Here is a 12,015-nt window from a genome sequence, read left to right as displayed (position 1 = left end):
ATGTTGAAAAGGGGCCAATCACGACAGGGTTCCAGCAGGGGGTGGCTTCCAGGGAGATGCAATGCTGGTTTGCAGAAACTGCATGGCCACCTAGAATTTACTTTCTCAAGTCTGGAGAAAATGAATCTAATAAGCAGTTTAAACTCATAGGATCTAAACCCAAGGACAGAGTCATTATTAAACCACAAGCAAGGTTTCTCATCGAGAGGCAAATAGAAACTGACAGAAGGGGCTTGATAACAATCAGGTGGGATTTAAGGCCTTGCCAGTTAGGAGGCCCAGACCTGTCTATCTCTTCACATGGGGGACATCCTTAGGGAGGTGTGAACCTCCTAGGGAAGGCACCCTGTTGTCTTCCATTACCTGGCTGGCCTGGGAGGAGAGCTGGCCAGGGAAAGGCAGGTGGCTTCTCTAACAGGAAATTTACAGTTCTGCCTGCAGTGTTGCTGACCTTACTTGTTGCCTTGACAGCACTGGTTACTTTGGAAGCTGGGCCAGGTGAAGGGCTGTTCATCTTAGAGCCAACAAGGTCTGTGGCTCTGACCTGAAGTCCTTTGACTCCAGGGCAGGTCCATTTCCAGTGACCCAACTCTTGGCTGGCAGAGCTGCCAGGGCTCTTCATAGGCTGACTTCTGCTGAAGCCCAGGCTTGCCACATTGAAAACCAGTGCAGCGGCCTGGCCTGCTGGTTCTCCTTGATGGCAGATCCCCGTATAGAGCAGCCATTAATTGGCCTGCCACCTACCTTTACATTGCTTTTGTGGCCTAGCTTCCTCTTCCTCCTGGTTTCTGTTAAAACAGACCAGAGAAAACCTTTAAGAAAATGTAAGTCAAGGGGGTGCTCTGACCATAATCTTTGGTGGCCTAAACTAGAAATCTGTAGACACAGGTGTGTTCTGATAGTGGTTTTTCTTTGAGGTAGCCAATGCCCATGAGGGAAGCTATGTCAAAATGATGAGCACCTCATCTAAAAAATGTTAAGTCATTAGTAAATCTCTCTCCCTTTGTTTGGTTTAAAAAGGGAGGTTTTGCCTGTTTACTATGCCCATGGCAAAGTAAATCTAGCTGAGAGTGCAAAGTCTCAGGTGTCACAGGTCCCAGGATCCCAAGATTCCCCGGGGTGGAGACTCGTTTCCCAGAAGCTTCCAAGATAAAAGTGATAAGCAAATGAGACTGAGAAGCGGGCAGGTGGCCAGCGTGGTACTAGAAGCCAGCTCAGGGAGGCCTGCGCCCGGAGGAGAGGGAGGGCTCCCACCACATAGACCTGTTGGGACAGGAGGAGAGGGAGGGCTCCCACCACATAGACCTGTTGGGACAGCTCCCGGCCGAGCAGCCTGTGCAGGATGAGCTGCAGATAATGGGCAGGTAGCTGCCCTGGTGAATCTTGGCTGGGACCCAGCTGGGCTGGCAGGGATGCCCTGAGGCTGGACCTCACTATTGCCTGCACAAGGCCAAAGCCGGTGGTGATGGGTGCAGGGCGCCTCACCAGGGCCACCTGCATCTGGCTGCTGAGGGGGCCTGGAAGTGGACACCCAGGTGCCAAGCCTTGGTGTGACCCATGCTTTCTGGCCACTGGCTCCATGGCTGTCGGCCCACAACGCAGAAACAAATTCACCAATTCCAGGGCGTGGGTGTGGGAGGGCCACAGGCAGCCAGCCCGCACCGCTGAGCTCTATTCTGGGCAGACCCTGTAGCAGCTGTAGGTACCCCTCTTCTCAGGGTTCTCATTGCAATTGCTAAACTAGCTGCATTTCACAGATGAGGCTCAGAAACACTGAGTGGAGATCTGAGCCAGGCTGTTCCCACTGTCCCCAGTCTGTGTCCTTGTGGAACCCACCCAGCAGGCCCTGGCCTCTGCCATGGACCTGCACTGCACTCCTCCGAGACCCCTCTTACGCCCAAAGTCCCCCCTGTGATGGCTGCCCAGCCTTGCTTCCTTGATGAAGTTCCTGTGGACCTTGGGAGAGCTGGGCATGGAGCTGACCTCCCTCTGCCTGCCTCTAACACAGGCCCACAGCCCTCCTTTCCCTCCAGGAAGTATACAGGCAATCACCAGCATTAGCAAGCATGAAGGTTCTAGAAGATTCTAGAATCAAACTGTGCTCTTGCAGCCTCCTGCTGGTTGGTGATCCTTGACTGTCTCTGAGAAGGTAACTGGAAGTCAAGCTAGACCCCAGCCTTCTCTTTCATTTCTGAGAGTTCACTTTAAGAGCCCCCACCCCCACCCCCACCTCTGCCTTTCCCCTGCTCTCCTCTGGTGAAGGTGAGGGGGGGAACTCTTCCCTTCTCAGGGGCACTGCTGGCCTCTCTTCCATCCTCCATCCCACCCATGGCCCTCCCCAGGGAAGCCAGCGTGGGGGCCTGATTTCTGGCTTGAAGGGAGCAGAGCTCCACCTCCGTGGTTTCAACCCCCCCCCCCAGCCTGTCAGAGAAGGGGCTGCAGCCCAGAGACCCTTGGGCACACAGCTCTGCTCTCCCAGAGGGAGGTGCGTGAAGCACCTCAGGCCCAACTTGTAGGACCCCCCAGGCTGGGGGAGGAGTTGACACCCAAGGGAGCCATCATGGGGTCACATAGTCCTGCCCCTGGAGATTTACTGCATGTGCCAGGTCCTAGAAAGGAGAGGAGCCTGGGCGTGCCCTGATTCATGGACTCTTATCTTTGTCTGGGTACCGCCTTAACCCCATTTGACCCTAGAGATGGAAGCTGTCCCAGGATCCACCTGTCAATGATATCTGGAAAAGGCAGATGATTGGCTTCTATTACTTTCATTTTCTAAGCTAAATCCATGGCTCAGGACAGTCTGTTTTCCTCTGCCCAGTGCGGGACAGTACGTGTGGCGATCTCCCCAGGGACACTGTGCCATGCAGGTGTCACTCACGGCTGCTGGGAGACCAGCGAGGCGGCAGCTCAGAGCCACGCACCCGGACAGGAAGCTCTATTTCACAAACGTGTCCAGTGAGCCCCAGCACCAGCGCTTACATGGTTTCCAGAATGCAGACAAGCACTGAGTACATGTTGGCTACGATGGTGCTTTATTATTTTTTCTTTTGACAGGCAGAGTGGACAGTGAGAGAGAGAGACAGAGAGAAAGGTCTTCCTTTGCCGTTGGTTCACCCTCCAATGGCCACTGCGGCTGGCGCACCACGCTGATCCGAAGGCAGGAGCTAGGTGCTTCTCCTGGTCTCCCATGGGGTGCAGAGCCCAAGCACTTGGGCCATCCTCCACTGCACTCCCTGGCCACAGCAGAGAGCTGGACTGGAAGAGGGGCAACCGGGACAGAATCCGGCGCCCAGACCGGGGCTAGAACCTGGTTGCCGGTACCTCTAGGCGGAGGATTAGCCTAGTGAGCCGCGGCGCCGGCCATGGCTTTAGAACCAAGACACTTCGGGGAGCCCAGTGGACCCCCGTGGCAGCTGGGTGGAGAAGAACCATGGCTCAGGCACAGTCAGTGCAGGGCACGGGGGCCAGGCGTGTCAAGACCCTGCCCTGAATGACAGAGTCCTGGGAAGACAGACAGAAAGCAAGGACCCGCACGGGATAGGCACTCAGTAAATATTTACTGCATTAATTACAAAAGCAGAAGTGGGGTGAGTTTATGCTAGGAATACGTGAAGCGCTGTGTGGGAGGTGAGGCCGAGGCAGAGCCCAGGGTAAGAAGGATCTAGCCAGGTCCATCTGGGCAACTCGGGACATTCGCCAAGGCTTTAGCCCAGCCAGAGCTTTACCCTTGGTTATGAGGGTAAACCACTAAGATGCCCATTGGTGAATGAACGGATTTAAAAGACATACGTGCAGACGTATATTGGAATGCTGTTCAGTCTTTACAAAGGAGGGAATCGTGCCCTGTGTGATAACCCAGGTGAAGCCGGACACGTTATGCTACAATGAAGTCAGCCAGCCATAGGATAAATGCTGTGTGACTTCACTTTTCTGTGGGATCCAGAGAGGTTGAACTCACAGAGGCAGAGCGTAGAAGCATGGTCACCAGGGGCTCGTGGGAGGGGGATGCAGGGAGCTGTCCAGGTCAAAGGCATCACGTTTCAGTTATGCAAGGTGGAGAAGTGCTGGAGACCTGATTGTCAGCATGGGGGCCAAGGGTGACAAGAGTGTATGACACTGGTTTACTGGAAATTCGCCACTGTCTTTAGTGTTCTCGCCACATGCACAGAGGAGAAAACAGTAACCTTGTGACCTGAAGAATATGTTAATGAACTTGATTGTGTCGGCCACTTCACAATGTGTATCAGAATATCACTCAGCGTATACTTGAGATACATGCCTTTTTTATTAGTCAAACTTCAATAAAGCTGTTAAAAAAAAAAGTTCAAGGTTCGAATACAGATCATACCCAGAAATTACTTTTCCAGGACAGGTTAGCTCCTCCTCACCTGCGAGCAAACTTCAGTGGGAGAAAGCCCGGGACAGTCTCTGGCACCTGTCCTCTCCCCCTCCCCCAGGGGTCTGCTCCAAAGCCCCCAGGGGTGAGCCAGCACCGAGAATCCCCACACAAGCTGGCGTGGGCTCCTGGCAGCCTTGCTTAGCACAAAGGCTGCCTGGCACTCACGGGCTCTGATTATTTTATCTGGCCTTCAAAGCTTGGACTGATCAGAGGTAGAAAACTGCAGAGCAAAGAGCTAACATGTGTTGAGCAAGACCTCACGCAATGCTCCTAACAGCCCCTGGGGCGAAGTACTACTGCTGTCAACCCAAGGCAAAGCTAAGGCACCTGCCAAAGATAGCCTCAGAAGCCGGCAGTGAGGCTGGGATGCCAGACCCCTGACTCCTGAGTGCTGGGGTTTAACCCCCACGCTGGACATCTCTCAGCAGACCCAGCTGATCAGGATGCTGATGCTGGCTCCTGTCCAGCCGCCATCCCTCCCATCTCATCACTTCTGGGCCGTTCCCCTTCCAGACACCTGATGCGCAGGCCAGCGGAGCTGACAGCTCACATCCTGCTAACAGGGCTGAATTGTCACCAGAAGAGCATGTAGAATCCTGTCTTGCAGAAACCCCAGGGACCAGCGTGGTCTCTCGGCTCCACCGTTCTGAGCCTCTTGTGAGACTGAGGAAGGCAGAGATCAGCTCAAGAGAATCGTCAAATCAGCAGCCAGCGCCGGGTCAAAGGGCTGGTCTGCCAGGCTGCTTCCTGGGTGCTGACCCATAAAGGAAGTGGGGATGTATTAATTCCCTTTCTGACCTTGTTTCAGAACTGTCAGGTGGACGTTGGTCCAACTTCTGTCAAAGAAAACAAAGCCGTTGAGTAGGAAGAAAACATGTTTGTCCCCAGGCCACTGCTCCCATCTATTGGTTCACTCCCCAAATGCCTGCAATGGCTCAGAGCTCAGCCCATCTGGAACAGGAGTGGGGACATAACCCAGGTCTCCCATGTGGGTGGCAGGGACCCAGCACCGTGAGCCATCGCTGAAGCCTCCTAGAGCGTGCACGTGGCCTACTTCTTTTGTGGGAGGATTTCCCGCAGGCTGAGTGGTGCAACTTTGCCTGGGGCATCGGCTCAGAGGCTGACCACCCGCCGAAGTGGGCCAGATCATGTGGCAGGTGCTTTCTGGGAACAAGGCCTTGTCACCTGAATTTAAGGTCTTTTATTGCATCTCTTGTAGTGAGCGGCGCAGGTTGTGTCCCGTGTCAGCTCCAGGAAGGCCAGGCTGCTGTGACACAGAGACCCAGTGATGATGGAGGACAGGATCAGGCAACTTGCTAAGGGACCAGAGAGTGAAGACCCTGGGTTGTTCGGGTCCTGCGGTCTCTGTTGCTACTGGTCAGCCCCGTCCTTGTCCAGTGAAAGGCGCCAAGAGGCAACACGCCAAGAACCTATTATGGTTGTCCCAGCAAACACTCACAGAAATGTGAGGGCTGTGTTTGCCGTCCCTGCTATGGTAGAAGACGGTGGCTTATTGCTGTGCGGTGTGACCCTGGTGAGTGAGGGCTCCTCGCCTTGGGGGAAGTTCCTCGCTCTGTGCTCCCCACCACTAGGTCATCCTCTGAGCGGTAGCCACTGCCCGGGAAGTCAAAGGAGCTGCAGGGAGGCAGGGCTTCCGCCTCAGGGTTAGGCCTGGAGGAGGAACACGGGCCCCTGCTTACACTCAGACCTGCAGAGGAGGCTGGGAAATGCGGCCTGGTGGGAAGTTGTGTTCAGCCCCTCCCCCACCGCCACCCCCGTGTTGCACAGAGGAGTTGGGCCTCATGGGGTCGCAGAGCTCCGAGGAGCCCAGACTGGAGCCAGTCTTCTTGGAACACTCCTCCTGCCGCAGGGATGATTCAGGAATGAGAGATGAGGGCCGGCGCCGTGGCTCAACAGGCTAATCCTCCGCCTTGCGGCGCCGGCACACCGGGTTCTAGTCCCGGTCGGGGCGCCGGATTCTGTCCCGGTTGCCCCTCTTCCAGGCCAGCTCTCTGCTGTAGCCAGGGAGTGCAGTGGAGGATGGCCCAAGTCCTTGGGCCCTGCACCCGCATGGGAGACCAGGAAAAGCACCTGGCTCCTGGCTTTGGATCAGCACGATGCGCTGGCCGCAGCGTGCCGGCCGCGGTGGCCATTGGAGGGTGAACCAACGGCAAAAGGAAGACCTTTCTCTCTGTCTCTCTCTCTCACTGTCCACTCTGCCTGTCAAAAATAAAATAAAAATAAATAAATTAAAAAAAAAAAAAAGGAATGAGAGATGTGACCCTAATGAGAGGGTTGGTTCGTCAGAGGCATCCGGAAAAGAAGGAGCCATTCCCTTAAAAGAGAACTCTCCTCTTCAGAGGGACGTGGTGGGAACCCCAAGGCCACTACAGCCATCTTTTTGCTAATTTGTGGTGTCACATACATAGCCTAAACTCAACCGCCTTAGCCCTTTCTTAGTGTGTTGTAGCTCAATGATGCTAAGTCCGTTCGCATGGCTGTACAACCATCAAGCCATCTATCCTGGGAACATTTTTTTAAATTTAATTTCACTTTTATCTTATTTATCTGAAAGAGTAACAGAGAGAGGGAGAGAGAGTTCTTCAATGGTTCACTCCCCAAGTGGCTACAACAGCTAGGTCTGGCCCAGGCAAAAGTCAGGAGCCAGGGGCTCCATCTGGGTCTCCCACATGGGTGGCAGGGGCCCAAGCGTTGGGATCATCTTCTGCTGGATCTGAAGTGGAGCAGCCAGGACTTGAGCCGCGGCTCATATGGAGATATTGGCGGTGTTGCAGGTGACAGCTTTACCCACAGCATCCACTCCCTGACCTCCAAGACATTTTTCATCCCCTCCGGTAATTTCCCGTTCTCCCCTCCCCCAGCTCCTGACAGCCCCCACGCTACCTTTGGTCAAAAAGAGTTTGATTACTCGGGGTGCCTCCCAGGAGTGGGATCGTGCAGTAATTGTTTTTCTGTGATTGACATTTTCACTTTGCTTAATGTGCACGAGATTCATCCACGCTGCAGCGGATGACAGAAATTCCCTTCTTCTTTAAGGCTGAGTGAGAGTCTATCGTAGGTAAAATTGTGAGAGCTGTCAGAATAAAAAGGAAATCGCTGTGTTAAGCCCAAACAAAAAAATCTAACCATAACATAAAGGCAGGTGGTTGTGAAGCAGGGGCCGTCACGCACATCAACCTGATAACAAGAAGTATCACCAGACTGCCGGAACCGCAGGCTGGCACGCAGACCGCTTCTGTGACGTTGTCTGTCGTTAGCCGTCCGCTCGGCCTTGGACCACTGCCACCCCTGCTATTGATCTTTGTGGCCATGGATTGTTGCTTCACGATAACTTATGTGGGGCCAAGGTTTGACGTAGCAGTCCAGATGCCCGAGCCCCACACTGGCGTGCCTGGGTTCAACACCCAGCTCCTGCTCCTGACTCCCACTTCCTGCCAGTGCACACCCTGGGAGGCACTGGGTTCCTGTCACTCATGTGGGAGAGCTGTGCTGGGTTCTCACTCCTAGGAGGCACCTGGCACTTTCTCTCTGTCTCTCTCTGTCTCTCTCTGTCTCTCTCTCTCTCTCTCGTCATTTACAGGTTAAAAGTGTGCGGCACAGTTTGTTGATCTGTCACCTGCTGCTGCCGCAGGGCACGGAGGGAAACCAGCTGCGAGATGGCAGGGGACGGAGCCGAGCCCAGCCCGGGGCTGACCCTCAGGTCTGCCATGCAGGATCCTGGAGACTGGCGGAGCTGCAGGACCGCGAGTCTCTTGGCTGCTGAGCTGAGTTTTAGGTTTCCGAGGGCTGTGCGTCACCAAACCGATGCACCTCCTGAGAAGTCACCTCGTTTCAAAACAGCAGAAGGAAACCAAAATGAGCAGAACCACAGAAGAGTGGGAAATAGTTTTGCTGACGTGAATGCTGGGGGGAAAAAAAAACTGAAGGCACATGATGAACAAAATTTTGTAACTATATCTCTGCATGCGTCTCTGTCTCCTGAGGGTGTGAGTGACGAATGCTACGAGTGATGGACAAAGCGAAGAGAAAGGTTTTCTTCCCTCCAGTGTGTATCAGACATCTTTAAAGAGAAATCTTTAATGAAATAAACCGCCGGGTTTTCTCGCGCTTTCCCTGAACAGACGCTGTGGATGCCTAGAGAGGAAGTGGATCCGCAGCCTGCCCAGGGCTCTCCCAGGGCCCTGTCTGCTTCCACCATTGCAAGAGCAGGGTGCCAGGGGATGCACGCCCGCCCCCCACCGAGCTGTGGCCCCTCTTTGGTGAAAATGTTCCAACCCCAACGGCAGCCCTGGGGTCTTTCCTGGCTAAGTGACCCCAGGAAAGCCTACCTTCTCTTCCCTCTTTCATAACGCAAGCGGGGAGGCCCGCCCTCTAGCCCCAGCCCCCGCAGGTGGCTCCTGACTGCCTGTGCAGGAGCAGGAGCAGGAGTCTCGTCCCCAATTCTCCTGCTGCGAGGCTGCGTCCCCAAGCTAGGCCTTTCCCACTCAGACGTTCAGCTTCTGGGACTACACTGGGGCCTCGTATCCACACCTGCGGGTGCTGCATTCGTGGATTCAAATTAAAAAATTACGTGTGCCCTGAACACGCGCAGGCTTCTCCTGCTGTTCTTCCCTAAGCAATGCAATATAACAACTGTTTATGTAGCATCAGGCATTATTTAATCTAGAGGGGTTTAGAAGACACGTGCGAGGGTGCCACACAACCCTACTCCGCTTTATGTGAGGGACTTGAGCATGGGCGGGGGGGGGGGGGGGTCTGCCGTCCGTGGGGGGTCCAGGAGCCAATCCCATGGGTCCACCAGGGGTCACTGCACCACTGGACGTGCTGTCCTCATCTGAGCCAGAGGGACCGAGGCCCCAGGAGCTATGTGCTCAGTGTCACCCAGCTCCTAAGTGGCAGAACCCAGATCTGCGCCCAGAACCCTGGCTTCATCCTTGGGCTTCTCTCTTCTTCCACACTTCCTTGGTCCGTGGACTCTCTCTCCTGCCAGTCTCCAGGTCTCTGAGGGTCCCTCCTTCTGCTCTGCAGTCTGTGGCCCTGCACATTTTGTGGTGGGAGGCCCCAGGACAGTGTGGGCAGCCCCTGGGCCCTGAGCCATCGGAAATCTCCCACGTTGATGTCTCACCGCTGTGAGGAGTGTGCTAGCTTTTAATTCACATCAATTCCTGTGAGCATTTGACTCTCATCATCAGGTATTTTCTCCAGAAATTTCTAGAAAAAGGAAGTCATTGGCCAATGCACGCTTAATGACCCCAGGCTATTTCATGGACAAGAGGTGGACAAAGTAATTAAGTGGGGAGATTGTGAAAGCTAAACATAAATATATATATATATGATTTATTTATTTATTTGAAAGAGAATTACACAGAGAGAGGAGAGGCAGAGAGAGAGGTTTTCCATCCGCTGGTTCACTCTCCAGTTGGCCACAATGGCCAGAGCTACACCAATCTGAAGCCATGGGCCAGGAGCTTCTTCCAGGTCTCCCATGTGGTTGCAGGGGCCCAAAGACTTGGGCCATCTTCCACTGCTTTCCCAGGCCACAGCAGAGAGCTGGATTGGAAGTGGAGCAGCCAGGACTCAAACCGGCCCCTATATGGGATGCCGGCACTGCAGGCGGCAGCTTTACCCTATTTGCCACAATGGCAGCTCCTAAACATTATGTTTTTGTTTTTCATACATGTTTGATAGACGAATCTGTGAGAATTCCATTTGTAGGATCAAACAGACATGTCCATCCTGACATGTGTGCCATGCAAACTCTTCTGATGGTGGGGTTTTGATTAAGATGCACTGGAAGATAAAAAACAAAAACAAAAACAAAAGCAAGTGCCCTCCACACTGCTCTGCCTGTGCAGCTGTCCAGGGATCAGACACTGACTCGAGAGAGGTTGGGGTCAGGAGAGAGTATCTTAGGGAACTCGTTCTCTATTCATGGTCCTGAGTGACGCAGGCTTCCCTGGTGGTAAGAGTGCTCGTGCCAGCGTGGAAAGGGAGCGGAGCGCCAGCCGCCTGTCTTCCAGGAGCCCCGTGGTGCGCAGAGCCGTTGGCACTAAGCACGGGGATGCTCCCTCCTTTGTGCCGCCCAGAGCCTGCCAGATGGCCTGGCCCACAGCCCGTGCTCAGGACGTGTTTGTTGAATGAGTCAACGATGCCTGTGGTGAGTGATGGCCCCCTGCCGCATTCCAGTGTCCTCCCACCTCCCAGCTCGGCTCGCCCTTCCCTTCTTTGCTGTCCCTCCTAAGCCTTCTTCCGGCTCCAGCCCCCCACCCCCACAAGTCTTCTGCCTCATCGCCCTCCTCCTGCCCCTCTGTGGCCTCTATGATAAGAGCTGTGTCAGCTGCCAGCACCCAGATAACTCTGCTCTGGCCCCTGCCCCTGCGGAGCTCCCTCAGTTGTATCTCTTCCAGGCTGGGCAACTGCCCTGCATCTTTGTCCTACTTGTGCAGAGGACGGACCCCTTTGGAGTCAGACCCTGAGTTGCGGTGGCCCAGGCGCAGAGAAACTTGGGTGGTAAGTGCCGTCTGGGTGGTGCCCCGAGCCTTGCCCTGGCAGGAGATGCCACGTGTTCCCCTCTGAGGGGCTCCAGGAGGTGGCCTGTCCGGCCCTCTCTTCTGTCTGGTGGGGAATCCGAAGGAGAGGGTGCCCATGAGCTTGGTGGGATGCTGCACTGTCCTCATCGCTCGGCACACTGGCTGCCGCCCTCCTGCCTGGCCAGACGCCCGGCTCTGTAAAGTTGCGCGATATTCCTGGAGGTGCAGGTGGGGGAGGAGGGGGTCCCCTATGTGTCTCACACCAGGCCCAGCTGCACAGTCAGCCACCTGCTGTGCTCCCACTGCTGTCCTCCCCTGGACTCTCCTCCAAGCTGCTCCTGTCACCTCCCTAGGGGCCCCAACACTGCCTGCGTCCATTTCTGCTGGGCCGAACACTGCTGGAGGCCTGGCGATCTCCCTGGGCTTGGATCCAGCTTAGAGCTTGGACTCTGTCTGGGTCTCCCTCCCATCTTTATTTCTGAGCTCACCAGAAAAACTGTAGAAGATGGGGATTTGGGGGCCGGTGCTGTGGCATAGTGGGTAAAGCCGCCACCGGCAGTGCTCCCATATGGGCTCCAGTTCAAGTCCTGGCTGCTCCTCTTCTGATCCAGCTCTCTGCTGTGGCCTGGGAAAGCAGTAGAAGATGGCCCAAGTCCTTGGCCCCCTGCATCCATGTGGGAGACCAGGAAGAAGCTTCAGGCTCCTGGCTTTGGATCAGCGTAGCTCTGGCTGTTGTAGCCAACTGGGGAGTGGACCAGCGGATGGAAGACCTCTCTCTCTCTCTCTCTCTCTCTCTCTGCCTCTGTGTATAACTCTGACTTTCAAATAAATAAATAAATCTTAAAAAAAAAAAAAAAAGATGGGGATATGGCTGCATTTGCTGAGTACCTGCTTTGTCTTCGCCACCTCAATATGCATTTTCTCATTGAGCCTTCACCAAACCCTCAGAACCACCTTGCCATGCGGGCCTGCTGGTGTCTCCAGTGAGGAAGGGCGCCCACCCAGACCAGAGCCGGCAGGTGGGGGGCGTCACAGGAAAGCTTCGTCACTGGAGGGGAAGAGGAA

At 54.8% G+C, this 12,015-nt stretch overlaps 1 long non-coding RNA gene across 1 annotated transcript; it reads left to right on the top strand.

Annotated features, from left to right (window-relative positions):
* The first annotated feature begins 10,654 nt into the window (after window positions 1-10,654).
* LOC127483426 (uncharacterized) lies at window positions 10,655-11,808 on the top strand. Its single transcript, XR_007909620.2, has 2 exons — window positions 10,655-10,930; window positions 11,562-11,808. It is a non-coding gene; the product is annotated as an uncharacterized lncRNA (long non-coding RNA).
* The last annotated feature ends 207 nt before the right edge of the window (window positions 11,809-12,015 follow it).

The sequence above is a fragment of the Oryctolagus cuniculus genome, chromosome 13 (assembly GCF_964237555.1).
Source record: "Oryctolagus cuniculus chromosome 13, mOryCun1.1, whole genome shotgun sequence".
In the NCBI taxonomy this organism is placed as follows: domain Eukaryota; kingdom Metazoa; phylum Chordata; class Mammalia; order Lagomorpha; family Leporidae; genus Oryctolagus; species Oryctolagus cuniculus.
This window is presented reverse-complemented; position numbering and strand designations above follow the sequence as displayed.